Raw genomic sequence first — 13085 nt, forward strand, 5'->3', positions numbered from 1 at the left:
CGACAAAAATACTCTTTCAATAGCAAACTGGTGCAAAAAAACAAAAATAAATAAAGGAAATCTAAATTTGATCATGGCAATAGTAAATGTAAGTTTACTAAAATTGTTAAATTTAAAACAAGTGAATTTTATGATATGTAAATTATACCTCGATAAAACATAAAGCTTTTTTAATAAAGTGAAGTATGGATTTTGGATTAGACATGGAGGCCCCAGTTCACCAGTTACATGCTTTGCCAGACAATTTCCATAAACTAAATGAACAATCTATAACTCCTAGATTTAGCTTAAAATATAGTTAAAACATACATACAATAAATACAGGATAGGATGGTAATGATATCCTCTATAACTCTTTAGAAGTATAATGAAAAATACTTTACTGTCACCTTACAAAGGTACAAGAGGAAAATTTGTTTTTCCACCAAGAGCTTGGGAACAGGGTCCCCACTCCATGTCAGCTCCTTGCCATAGGAACTGGGAGGACGAGACCTCACTCTAGAAGCTAGAAGTCACCTGCCCCAGAGCAAGTGCTGGAAATTTCAGTGCATTCCCCATATTAACTGAGAGAACCAATAGAAGGCCAACACTAGGCTGGGCAAGTGGTTCATCCTTGTAATCCCAATACTTTGGAAGCCAAGGAGGGAGAATCACTTGAAGCTAGGAGTTCAAGACCAGCCTAGGCAACATAGGGAAACCCCAACTACACACACACACACACACACACACACACACACACACACACACACAGAGATAGATTTTTATACATATGTGTGTTAGTCAGGATTCTCCAGAGAGACTAAACCAGGAGGATATATATATGGACTGGCTCACACAAGAATTACAGAGGCTGAGAAATCCCATAACAGGCTGTCTATAAGCTGAAGACCATGGAACGCTGGGTAGCATGGGATGCTGGGTAGCATGGCCCAGCCTAAGTCTGAAAGCCTCAGAACCAGGGAAACCAATGGTGTAATTCTCAGTTTAAGGCTAAAGGCCTGAAAGGAAGGTGGGAGCAGAGGGGTGAAGGGGTTGGGAGGGATGCCAGTATAAGTCTGGAGTCCCAAGTCCAGAGAGCCTGGAGTCCTCATGTCCAAGGACAAAAGGAGGAGAGTGTCTCAGCTCCAGGATATAGAGAGAGAAAATGCTTTTTTCTCCTCTTTCTGTTCGATTCCAGCCCCCAGCCAATTAGATGGTGCACACCCGCATTGACCACTCAGTCCACTGACTCACACACTAGAATCTCCTCTGAAAACACCTTCACAGACACACTCAGGAGTGATGCTTTACCAGCTATCTGGGTAATCCTTAATCCAATTGAGTTAATACCTAAAATTAACCATCACAATATATATACAGTTGACCCTTGAACCACATAAGTTTGAACTACACCAGCCCACTTGTACATGAATTTTCTCCTGCCTCTGCCACCCCTGAGACAGAAAGGCCAACCCTCTTCCTCCTTCTCCTCCTCAGCCTACTCAATGTGCAGACAAGGATGAAGACCTTTATGATGATCCATTTCCACTTAATGAATAGTAAACACTTTCTCTTCCTTATGATTTTGTTAATAACATTCTCCTTTCTCTAGCTCACCTTATTATAAGAATACTGTACATAATCCCAGCACTTTGGGAAGCCGAGGTGGGAGAATCATTTGAGCCCCAGAGTTCCAGACCGGCCTAGGAGACACAATGAGACCCCATCTCTGGAGAGTAAAAAATTAGCTGGGCATTGTGGTGTGTGCCTGTAGTCTCAGTTACTCACGGGGCTGAAGTGGGAGGATTGCTTAAGCCTGGGAGGTCGAGGCTACAGTAAGCCATGATCAGACTACTGCACTCCAGCCCGGGTGACAGAACAAGACCCTGTATAAAAAAAAAAAAAAAGAAAAACACGGTATATAATACATATAATATACAAAATATGTGTTAATTGATATGTTATTAGTAAGGCTTTTGGTCAACAGTATACTATTAGCGATTAAGTTTTTGAAAAAATCAGTTCCCAAGATATTGAGAAGGGCAAATGAGACATCAAAGGATTTGCTACTGTTCCCTGTCCTAGGGTGCAAGGAGGGCTCACAGGGGTTGTTTTATGGCTATGTCTCACCACCTCCACATGCTTACATGTATGTACTTACATATTTTTGTACATATTAAGTATTTTATCATTTTAAAAGGGATAAAAGGGAAACATGCCCTCTTGGGTTGCACTATGGAGAATTACCGAGGGTACAGGGGTTCCAGACTGGAAGTGAGGAGTGGGAACCATCACAACTGTCCAGTTGAAAAATAACAGCTATAAAAAAGAACCAAATCATGTCTTTTGTGGAAACATGGATGGAGTTGGAGGCTCTTATCCTCAGCAAATGAATGTAGGAAGAGAAAACCAAATACCACATGTTCTCATAAGTGCAAGCTAAATGATGAGAACTCATACATCAACACAGATGGATCTTAGAAGTAATAATGGTAAACAAATAAAGCAATTTCAAAGGAATATTCACAATGTGACACTATTTTAATAAAATTAAACACAAAGAAGATAACAAGACACTCAGGTCTACTTGAGGGTGGAGAATGAGAGGAGGGAGATGAACAGAAAAGATAATTATTGGGTACTGGGCTTTATTCTTGGGCTATACAATTTGTCTCTGTGTCCCTACCCAAATCTCATCTTGAATTGTAATCTCCACATGTCAGAGTAGCAGCCTGATGGGAGAAGAGTGGATTATGGGGGTGAATTTCTCCCTTGCTGTTCTCGTGAGAGGGAGTGAGTTCTCATGAGAGTTGGTGGTTTTAAAGTGTGGCACTTCCTCCCTTGCTCTCTCTCTCTCCTGCCTTGCTTCCCTTTTCACCCTCCATTATGATTGTAAGTTTCCGGCCTGGGCATGGTGGCTCATGCCTGTAATCACAGTACTTTTGGAGACCCAGGTAGGTGGATCACTTGTGGTCAGTAGTTCGAGACCAGCCTGGCCAACATGGTGAAACCCCATCTCTAATAAAAATACAAAAATTAGCTAGATGGTAAAACCTCGTCTCTACCAAAATGCAAAAAATTAGGCTGGGTGTGGTGACTCCTGCCTGCAATCCCAGCACTTTGGGAGGCCTAGGCAGGTGGATCACAAGGTCAGAATTTCAAGACCAACCTGGCCAAGATGGTGAAACCCCGTCTCTACTAAAAATACAAAAATTAGCCAGGCATGGTGTTGGGCACCTATAATCCCAGCTACTCAGGAGGCTGAGGAAGGAGAATTGCTTGAAAACAGGCAGCAGAGGTTGCAGTGAGCCAAGATCACACCACTGCACTGCAGCCTGGGTGATAGAGTGAGACTCTGTCTCAAAAAAAAAAACAAAAAAATTAGCCAGGCATGGTGGTGCATGCCTGCAGTCCCAGCTACTTGGTAGGCTGAGGCACAAGAATCATTTGAACCTGGGAGGCAGAGGTTGTAGGGAGCCAAGATCGTGCCACTGCACTCCAGCCTGGGTGACAGAGTGAGACTCTGTCTCAAAAAAAAAAAAAAAAAACCCAAGTATGGTGGCATACACCTGTAGTCCCAGCTACTCTGGAGTCTGAAACACAAGAATCACTTGAATCCAGGAGGTCAGGGCTGCAGTGAGTCAGCGCTGCAGTGAGTCAGCATTGTGCCATTGCACTCCAGCCTGGGTGACAGAGCAAGATCCTGTCTCAGAAAAAAAAAAAAAAAAAAAAAAAAGATTTTAAGTGTCCAGAGGCCTCCCCAGCCATGCAGAACTGTGAGTCAATTAAATGTCTTTTCTTTATAAACTACCCAGCCTCAGGTATGTCTTTATAGCAGCATAAGAATGGACTAATACAGAAAATTGGTACCAAGAGTGGGGTACTGCTATAAAGATATCTGAAAATGTGGAAGTGACTTTGGAACTGAGTAATAAGCAGAGGTTAAAACAGTTTGGAGTGCTCAGAAGAAGAGGAAGATGTTGGAAAGTTTGGAACTTCCAAGATATTTGTTAAATGGTTTTGACCAAGATGCTGATAGTGATATGGACAATGAAGTCCAGGCTGAGGTGGTCTCAGATGGAGATGAGGAACTTACTGGGAACTGGAGTAAAGGTCACTCTTGCTACACTTTAGCAAAGAGACTGGCAGCATTTTGCCCCTGCCCTAGATATCTGTGGAACTTTGAACTTCAGAGATGATTTTGGGTATCTGGAGGAAGAAGTTTCTAAGCGGCCAAGTGTTCAAGATGTGACCTAGTTATTTCAAAAAGTATATGCTCATATGTTTGAAGAGCGAGATTGTCTGAAATTGGAACTTATGTTTAAAAGGGAAACAGAGCATAAAAGTTTGGGAAATTTGCAGCCTGACCACATGGTAGAAAAGAAAAACCCATTTTCTGGAGAGAAATTCAAGCCACTAGCTGCAGAAATTTGCATAAGTAAAGAGAAGCTGAACATTAATAGCTAAGACAATGGAGAAAATGTCTCTAGAACATTTCAGAGATCTTCATGGCAGCCCCTCCCGTCTGAGGCCTGGAGGCCTAGGAAAGAAAAATGGTTTCATGGTAGGCCAGGCCCAGGACCCCACCCTCTCTGCACAGCCTTGGGACATGCCACCCTGCATTCCAGCTGCTCCAGCTCCAGCCATGGCTAAAAGGTGCCAAGCTATAGCTCTGGCTGTTGCTTCAGAGGGTGCAAGTCCCAAGCCTTGGTGGCTTCCACATGGTGTTGGACCTGAGGATGCAAAGAAGACAAGAGTTGAGCTTTAAAAGCCTCTGCTAGATTTCAGAGGATGTATGAAAACGCCAGGATGTCCAGGCAGAAGTTTGCTGCAGGGGCGGAACCCTCATGGAGAGCCTCAACTAGGCCAATGCAGAGTGGAAGTGTAAAGTTGGATCCCCCATACAGAGTCCCCACTCGGGCATTGCCTAGTGGAGGTATGAGAAGATGGTCACAGTCTTCTGGATCACAGAATGGTAGACCCAATGATAGCTTGCACTGTGCACCTGGAAAAACTGTAGGCACTCAATGCCAGTCAATGAAAGCAGCCATGGGGGCTGTACCCTGCAAAGCCACAGGGACAGAGCTGCCCAAGGCCTAGGGAGCTTAACCCACTGCATCCCCATACCCTGGGTATGAGACATGGAGTCAAAGGCAATTATTTCTTAGCTTTAAGGTTTAATGATTGCCCAGCTGGGTTTCAGACTTGCATGAGGCATATCGCCCCTTTGTTTTGGCCAATTTCTCCCTTTGGAACAGGAACATTTATCCAATGCCTCTACCCCTATTGTATCTTAGAAGTAACTAACTTGTTTTTTATTTCACAGGCTCATAGGCAGAAGGAACTTAACTTTTCTCAGATGAGACTTTGGACTGGGACTTTTGAGTTAACGCTGGAATGAGTTAAGACTTTGTGAGACTGTTGGAAAGGCACGATGTGTTTTGAAATGTGAAAAGAGCATGAGATTTTGGAGGAGCCGGGGCAGAATGATATGGTTTGGCTCTGTGTCCTCAGCCAAATCTCATCTCAAATTGTAATCCCCACATGTTGGAGTAGGGGCCTGGTGGGAGATGATTGGATCATGGGGGCAGATTTCTCCCTTGCTGTTCTCATGATAGGGAGTGAGTTCTCACGAGAGCTGATGGTTTTAATGTGTGGCACTTCCCTTCCTGCTCACTGTCTCTCCTGCCGCCATGTAAAACATGCCTTTTTTCCCCTTTTCATCTTCCACCAGGATAAATTTCCTGAGGCCTCCCCAGCCATGCAGAACTGTGAGCCAATTAAACCTCTTTTCTTTATAAATTACCCAGTCTCAATTATGTCTTTATAGAAGTGAGAAAAAACTAATACAGAGGGTGCTGAACTAATCTGTACAACAAACCCCCATGACACGAGACATGAGCTCACCTATGTAACAAACTTTCACATGTATTCCTGAGCCTAAAAAAAAAAGTTTAAAAACAAAAAGATAAAGAACAGCAGCAGGCCAGGGGTAGTGGCTCATGCTTGTAATCTCAGCACTTCGGAAGGCTGAGGTGGAAGGATCACTTGAGACCAGGAGTTTGAGAACAGCCTGGGCAACATAGTGAGACCCCTATCTCTATAAAAATGTTTAAAAATTAGCAAGGCATGGAGGTGCATGCCTGTAGTCCCAGCTACTCAGGAGGCTGAGGAGGGAGGATCACTTGAGCTAGGGACGTCAAGGCTTCATTGAGTTATGATCTCACTGCACTCCAGCCTAGGTGAGAGAACAAGACCCTGTCACAAAATGAAAAAGAAAAATAACAGCAACAGTGATGAGTGGAGTAGAAGAGCTTTCGCTATGTTTGGAGAGAGGATGGACTTGCTGGTGGATTGCATGTAAGGAGTGAGAAGCAGGGAAGATCAATAATGACTGCCCAGGCCAGGCACAGTCTGTAATCCCAGCACTCTGGGAGGCTAAGGCTCATACCTGTAATCTCAGCACTTTGGGAGGGCAAGGTGGGCAGACTGCTTGAGCCCCAGAGTCAGGAGTTTGAGACCAGCCTAGGCAACAAAGTGAGACTGTCTCTACAAAAAATACAAAAATTAGCAGGGCGTAACCCTAGCATTTTGAGAGGCCACGGCAGGTGGATCACCTGAGGTCAGAGGTTCAAGAACAGCCTGGCCAACATGGTGAGACCCAATCTTCACTGAACACACAAAACAATTAGCTGTGCATGATGGTGCATGCCTGTAATCCCAGTTACTTGGGAGGCTGAGGCAGGAAGATCACTTGAACCCAGGAGGTGGAGGTTGCAATGAGCTGAGATCATGCCACTGCACTCCAGGCTGGGTGACAAAGTGAGATTCTGTATCAAAAAAAAGGAAAGAAAGAAAGAAAAAAAAAGAAGGAAGGAAGGAAAGAAAGAAAGAGAGAAAAAGGTGAATAGTGTCTCCAAACCAAATGAACTAAATTGACTCCTTCAAGGTTTTGATGAAAATATATTTAAGGCATGTGATAAGATAAAAAGCTTTTCTGTTTTTCAAAAAACATTAGCAAAGATATATCTTATATTATCAATATAACTATTTCCCCAATTGTTTCTGAGCCTATTGGGTTGAACAAGTTGTCTCTAAGTGAAGAAAGAATAGCTAACATTCGTTCCAATTTGATAAATTTTAGTAAAGCCTTTTTACACATTTTCCAGAAAACAAGGGTGTAAAAGAATCCAATAACCAAGTAAAAAACCTTTAGCAAAATAAGAAGTTTCCACAATACTGCAGGAGAATCTATCCAGAGAGAAAGAAAGACAAAATTTTTTTTTTTTTTTTTTTTTTTTTTTTATTGAGACAGAGTCTCACTCCGTCACCAGGCTGGAGTGCAGTGGCGCAATCTCGGCTCACCGCAACCTCCGCCTCCCAGTTTCAAGCAATTCTCCTGCCTCAGCCTCCCGAGTAGCTGGGACTACAGGCGCCCGCCACCATGCCCGGCTAATTTTTGTATTTTTAGTAGAGATGGGGTTTCACCATGTTGGCCAGGATGGTCTCGATCTCTTGACCTCGTGATCTACCCGCCTCGGCCTCCCAAAGTGCTGGGATTACAGGCGTGAGCCACCGCGCCCAGCCGACAAAAATTTTTTTGATGATAGGTCACTATGTGATTTTAATTTTTTTAAACTATAGTAAAATACACATAAATTTACCATCTTAGCCATTTTTAAATGTACCATTCAATTCAGTTCAATATGAATACCTTCATCCTGCTGTGCAATCATCACCACCATCCACGCATGAAACGAAACGCATCTTGCAAAACTGAAACTCCGTACCTATTAAACACTAACTCTCCACTCTTTCCACCCTCAGCCCCTGGAAGCCACTATTCAATTTTCTGTCTATATGAGTTTCACTACTCTGGGTACCTCATATAAGTGGACTCAGAGCACTGGTCTTTTTGTGACTGGCTGATTTCACTTAGCACAGTGGCCTCAGGGCCTATCTATGTTATAGCATGCAGCAGAACTTCCTTCCCTTTTATTGCTGAATAATATTCCATTGTACAGATATATTATTACCTTCAGTTGGTAGATATTTGCTTCAATTTTTTTTACGATTATAAATAATGCTGCTATGAATATTCACATACAAGCCTTTGAATGGACATACGTTTTCATCTTTCTTAGGTAGACAAGAGTTGAATTGTTGGATCATATAGTGATTTTTTTTTTTTTAGACAGAGTCTTGCTCTGTCACCAGGCTGGAGTGTGCAGTGGCGTGATCTTGGCTCACTGTAACCTCTGCTTCCTGGGTTCAAGCTATTCTCCTACCTCAGCCTCCCAAGTAGCTGGGACTACAGGTGCAGGCCACCACACCCAGCTACTTTTTGTATTTTTAGTAGAAAGAGGGTTTCACTATGTTAGCCAGGATGGTCTTGATCTCTTGACCTCGTGATCTGCCCACCTTGGCCTCACAAAGTGCTGAGATTTCAGGCATGAGCCACTGTGCCTGGCCTCCTATGGTGATATTTTTGGGTTCATTTGTTGTGTGTTTGTTTCAGACAGTCTTGCTCTGCCACCCGGGCTGGAGTGCAGCAGTGTCATCTCGACTCACTGCAACGTGTTATTTGTTTTTTTCAGACAGAGTTCTGCTTTGTTGCCCAGGCTAGAATGCAGTGGTATGATCACATCTCACTGCAGCCTCCATCTCCTGGGCTCAAGTCATCCTCTCACCTCAGCCTCCCAAGTAGCTGGGACTACAGGCCTGCACTACCATGCCCTGCTAATTTTTTATTTTTATGGAGATGGGATCTCCCTATGTTGCCCAGACTGACCTCAAACTCCTAGGCTCAAGAGATCCTCCCACCTCAGCCTCCCAAAATGTTAGGATTACAGGCGTGAGCCACCTTGCTGACTTTGAAACTGCCTAACTGCTTGCCAACATGGCCATACCGTTTTACATTCCCATAAATAATAAAGATTCCAATTTATATATATCCTCTACAACAACTGTTACTATGATTTATTATGATTACTATTATAATCATCCTAATAGATGTGAAGTAGTATTTCACCGTGGTATGGTTTTTACTTGCATTTCTCTAGTGGCTAATGATGAACATCTTTTCCTATGCTTGTTGTCCATTCACATACCTTTTTTGCAGTAATATTTATTCAGCTCCTTTGTCCATTTTTTATCGTTTATTTTATTGATTGATTGCTTGATTGATTGATTGCAGGTTCTCACTTCATTGCACAGGCTGGAGTGCAGTGGTGTAATCACAGCTCACTGCAACTGCAAACTCCTGGGCACCAGTGATCCAGCTACCTCAGTGTCCTCAGTAGCTGGGATTACGAGCACGTGCCACCACGCTCGGCTAATTTTTGTATCTTTAGTAGAGACAGGGTTTCACCATGTTGGCCGGGCTGGTCTTGAACTCCTTACCTCAAGTAATCTACCAGCCTGAGCCTCCCAAAGTGCTGGGATTATAGGCGTGAGCCACCACGTCCAGCCCTTTGTCCATTTTTTAATTGGGTCACTTATATTTTTGTTTTTTGTTGTTATATTTGGTTTTTGGTTTTTGGGTGTTTTTTTGAGATGGAGTCTCACTTTGTTACCCAGGCTGGAGTGCAGTGGCTCAATCTCAGCTCACTGCAACCTCTGCCTTCCAGGTTCAAGCGATTCTACTCCCTCAGCCTTCTGAGTAGCTGGGACTACAGGCACACATCACCACACCTGGTTAATTTTTGTAATTTTAGTAGAGACAGGGTTTCACCATGTTGGCCAGCCTGGTCTTGAACCCCTGACCTCAAGTGATCTGCCTGCTTCAGCCTCCCAAAGTGCTGAGATTACAGACATGAGCCACCTGGTTACTTATATATTTATTGTTGAGATAAAAGAGGTTTTTTTCCTTTTAAAAAATTAATTCTGGATACAAGTCCCTTACCAGATATATGATTTGAAATATTTTCTTAAACCCTATGTGTTGTCTTTTCACTTTCTCAGTGGTATCCTTTGAAGCACAGAAGTTAATGCTATATTTTAAAATTAAGATATAATTTACATGCCATAAAATTAACCCTTTTAGAGCTAAGCTATGAGGATGCAAAGACATAAGAATGATACAATGGATGGACTTGGGGGAAAGCGTGGGGGTGGTGAGGGACAAAAGACTACACATTGGGTACGGCGTACACTGCTTGGGTCATGACCAAAATGTCAGAAATCACCACGAAATAACTTACTGGTACCTAAGGTTCTGCCAGGCAAGGGTTAAGTCACTCACCCAGATACTTAAAGAATAAACTGTGTTCTAACTGCCACAATGCTCTTTTTTTTCTCTAGCAGCTAAACAAGCAATATTGAAACAATTGCAGCTTACCAACTACCAGTCACTGACTAACTGATCCCTTTGTTCCACAAGCCATAACTCCTGCTTTCATTAGACAAGAGACTGATTTCAGTAACTTTCTCCTGATAAGAGACCACCCACCATAGACTGGTCCTAGCCAGTTTACAGAGGCTGCACACTGAGTGCCTTTATGTTCTCTGCTTCACATTTTGACATAAAGGGTCTAACTGCAATGCATTTCAATGTTAAGTCTCTACCCCAAAGTGAACCTGTGACCCATGTAACATACGTGATTGTTTATTATGCATGTGTACACCCCTCTTTCCTGAATATTCATAGTTTCTCCTATAACATGTTAAATATGTATAGTTGGCCTACCCGTTTGGCATAAATCCTGTTTCACCCTTCTCTCCTTCAAAGTACCTGCTTTTTGTCTCTGCCAGAGACCATGCTTCCCAGCCCATCAGGATGCCCAGCCTGCAGGCTTCAAATCTTTCTAAGAAATAAACCTCTCCAGGTCGGGCACAGTGGCTCATGCCTGTAATCCACTTGAGCCCAGGAGTTCCAGACCAACCTAGGCAACATAGTGAGATTCTGTCTTTACAAAAAAAAAAAAAAAACTTAAAAATTAGCTGGCCATGGTGGCATGTGGCTGTGGTCCCAGCTACTCAGGAGGCTGAGGCGGGAAGATTGCTTGACCCCAGGAGTTCAAGGCTGCAGTGAGTTATAATTGCATCCCTGCACTCCAGCTGGGGCAACAGAGCAAGACCCTGTCTCAAAAATAAACAAACAGAAATAAAGCTCTCCCTCCCCAAATTTATGAACCTCATGATTCTTTAGTTGACAGTTCTATGGAGGAAGTAACAGTAATAGGATACAGTGAGAAAAAGGAAGGTTAGCAGGAGCTCATGCTCTGGGAGGGCTTCATAAAGCAGAGGCATTTGAGCTGAGAACCAAAAGATGGATGAGAAGAATCCAACCGTGCAAAGATGAGGGCTAAGAAGGTTCTAAGCAGCACTGGAATCTTTTCCCTATTGGTACCTTGTGTATTTAATTCATCCTCAACCTTCCTCCTTCCCATTTGCCAGCAGAATTAATTGACGCCCCCACCATATCATTTTGCAGGTTCCTCTACTATAGCATTTTTCAGTTTTCCATTTAGGCTGCCTTCCTTGGGACCAAACCTTTTCCATGCATTACCTCCCTTTTCCCTCCCATGCAACATTTTTTAAACAGTGGATCAAAATCTATGAGAGGTTTGTAAAAATCTATGTACTGAGTCATAACTATTATTATTATTTTAAAAATTTTTGTGGGTACATGGTAGCCGTATATATTTGTTAGGGACATGATGACTATTATTATTTTTTTAATTAACTCAGGCCAAGCACTGTGGCTCACACCTGTAATCCCAACACTTTGGGAGGCCAGGATGGGCAAATTTCTTGAGCTCAGGAGCTCGAGACCAGCAAGGGCAATATGGCAAAACCCTGTCTTTACAAGATATAAAAAAAATTAGCTGGGCATGGTAATGTGTGCCTGTAGTCCCAGCTACTTGGGAGGCTGTGGTGGGAGAATCACTTGAGCCCAGGAGGCAGAGGTTTCAATGAGCAGAGATCACGCCACTGCACTTCAGCCTGGGTGACAGAGTGAGACCCTAAATAAAAAAAAATTTTAATTAAATACTAAAAAGAAACTTAATGGGAAGCGAGGGTACAGGGTGCATGGTTTCATGACCCGTTGTTTCATTTGCTTGTGGGTGTGTGTGCATACTCACGGTGTCCTCACCACAGTACAAAGCATATGCCTGAGAGTTGAGTTAAAAAAAAGTTTGAAAGTTTGAAAGTCATCAAGGCCCATTTCACAACAGAGAAAGTAAAAATCAGTTTGCCCGGATCTCACAATGATTGTCATAGCCTGAATTTAAGCCCTAAGTCAAACCACCCCTTTTGACTTCTTGCTCAATGTTCCATTTCTCCATCTCCAAGTCTAATTCATCACAGTTCCCTTTGGCACGCAGCAGTGCTTAGAGGATGGCTATTGAACATCTGTTATATGACAGGCTCTCCTGGGCTAGATCCTGGGGAGGTGAGGAGTGAAGACAGACTGATGAATAGGACATTGCAAAGCATTGTGGTAAGTGGAAGCTTTGCTAACCTGCCTTCAAAAGGGACAGTTCTGCTGACTACAGGGCTTTTGTTTGCCTAAGGGGGTTGTGCAAGTTTCTAACAAGAGCTTGAGACAACAGAGGGAACAGTAAGAGCTACCTGGGGTGTTGCCTCTCTCTACCCTTCATTCTCAACTGTGTTTAAAATAAATGTTGAACATGCTTTTGAAAGGGTGCATGTTATTAGCCTGTCATTGGCACCCACATTTATGGATAGAGGGACTGGGGGACATAGGGGAGGGAGACAAGAAACTAGGGTCTCATAGGTTAAGGAATTTGGACCATGAGGTAGTCGGGGAGATGAAAAGGAACAGATTTTAGAGCTTCACATCAATGGGATTTGGCAAGGAGAACATAGTAACACGTATTTAAGGAAGATGTGTTCCAGGCACTAGAGTATGAGCTGAGGTTGCAAAGATCTGAAGATTCACTGCTGCCGTCTATAAAGGTAGAGTTTAGTGTAAAAACAAAAGAAGACTAAACACTAATGACCCTTGAAACGGCAATAAGATGAAGATCAGCTGCTGAGAGGAATAGCTTATAAAATAGTTAAAGTTGGTTATCTTTTACTAGGGGGTTGCCACTCTGCCTTTTATAGTTTAGGAGCATCAAATCTTCTTTAAACCTCAC

This window comes from Aotus nancymaae, unplaced genomic scaffold (genome assembly GCF_030222135.1).
Source record: "Aotus nancymaae isolate 86718 unplaced genomic scaffold, 86718_ANA_hifiasm-v0.15.2.pri h1tg000030l, whole genome shotgun sequence".
Taxonomy (NCBI): Eukaryota; Metazoa; Chordata; class Mammalia; order Primates; family Aotidae; genus Aotus; species Aotus nancymaae.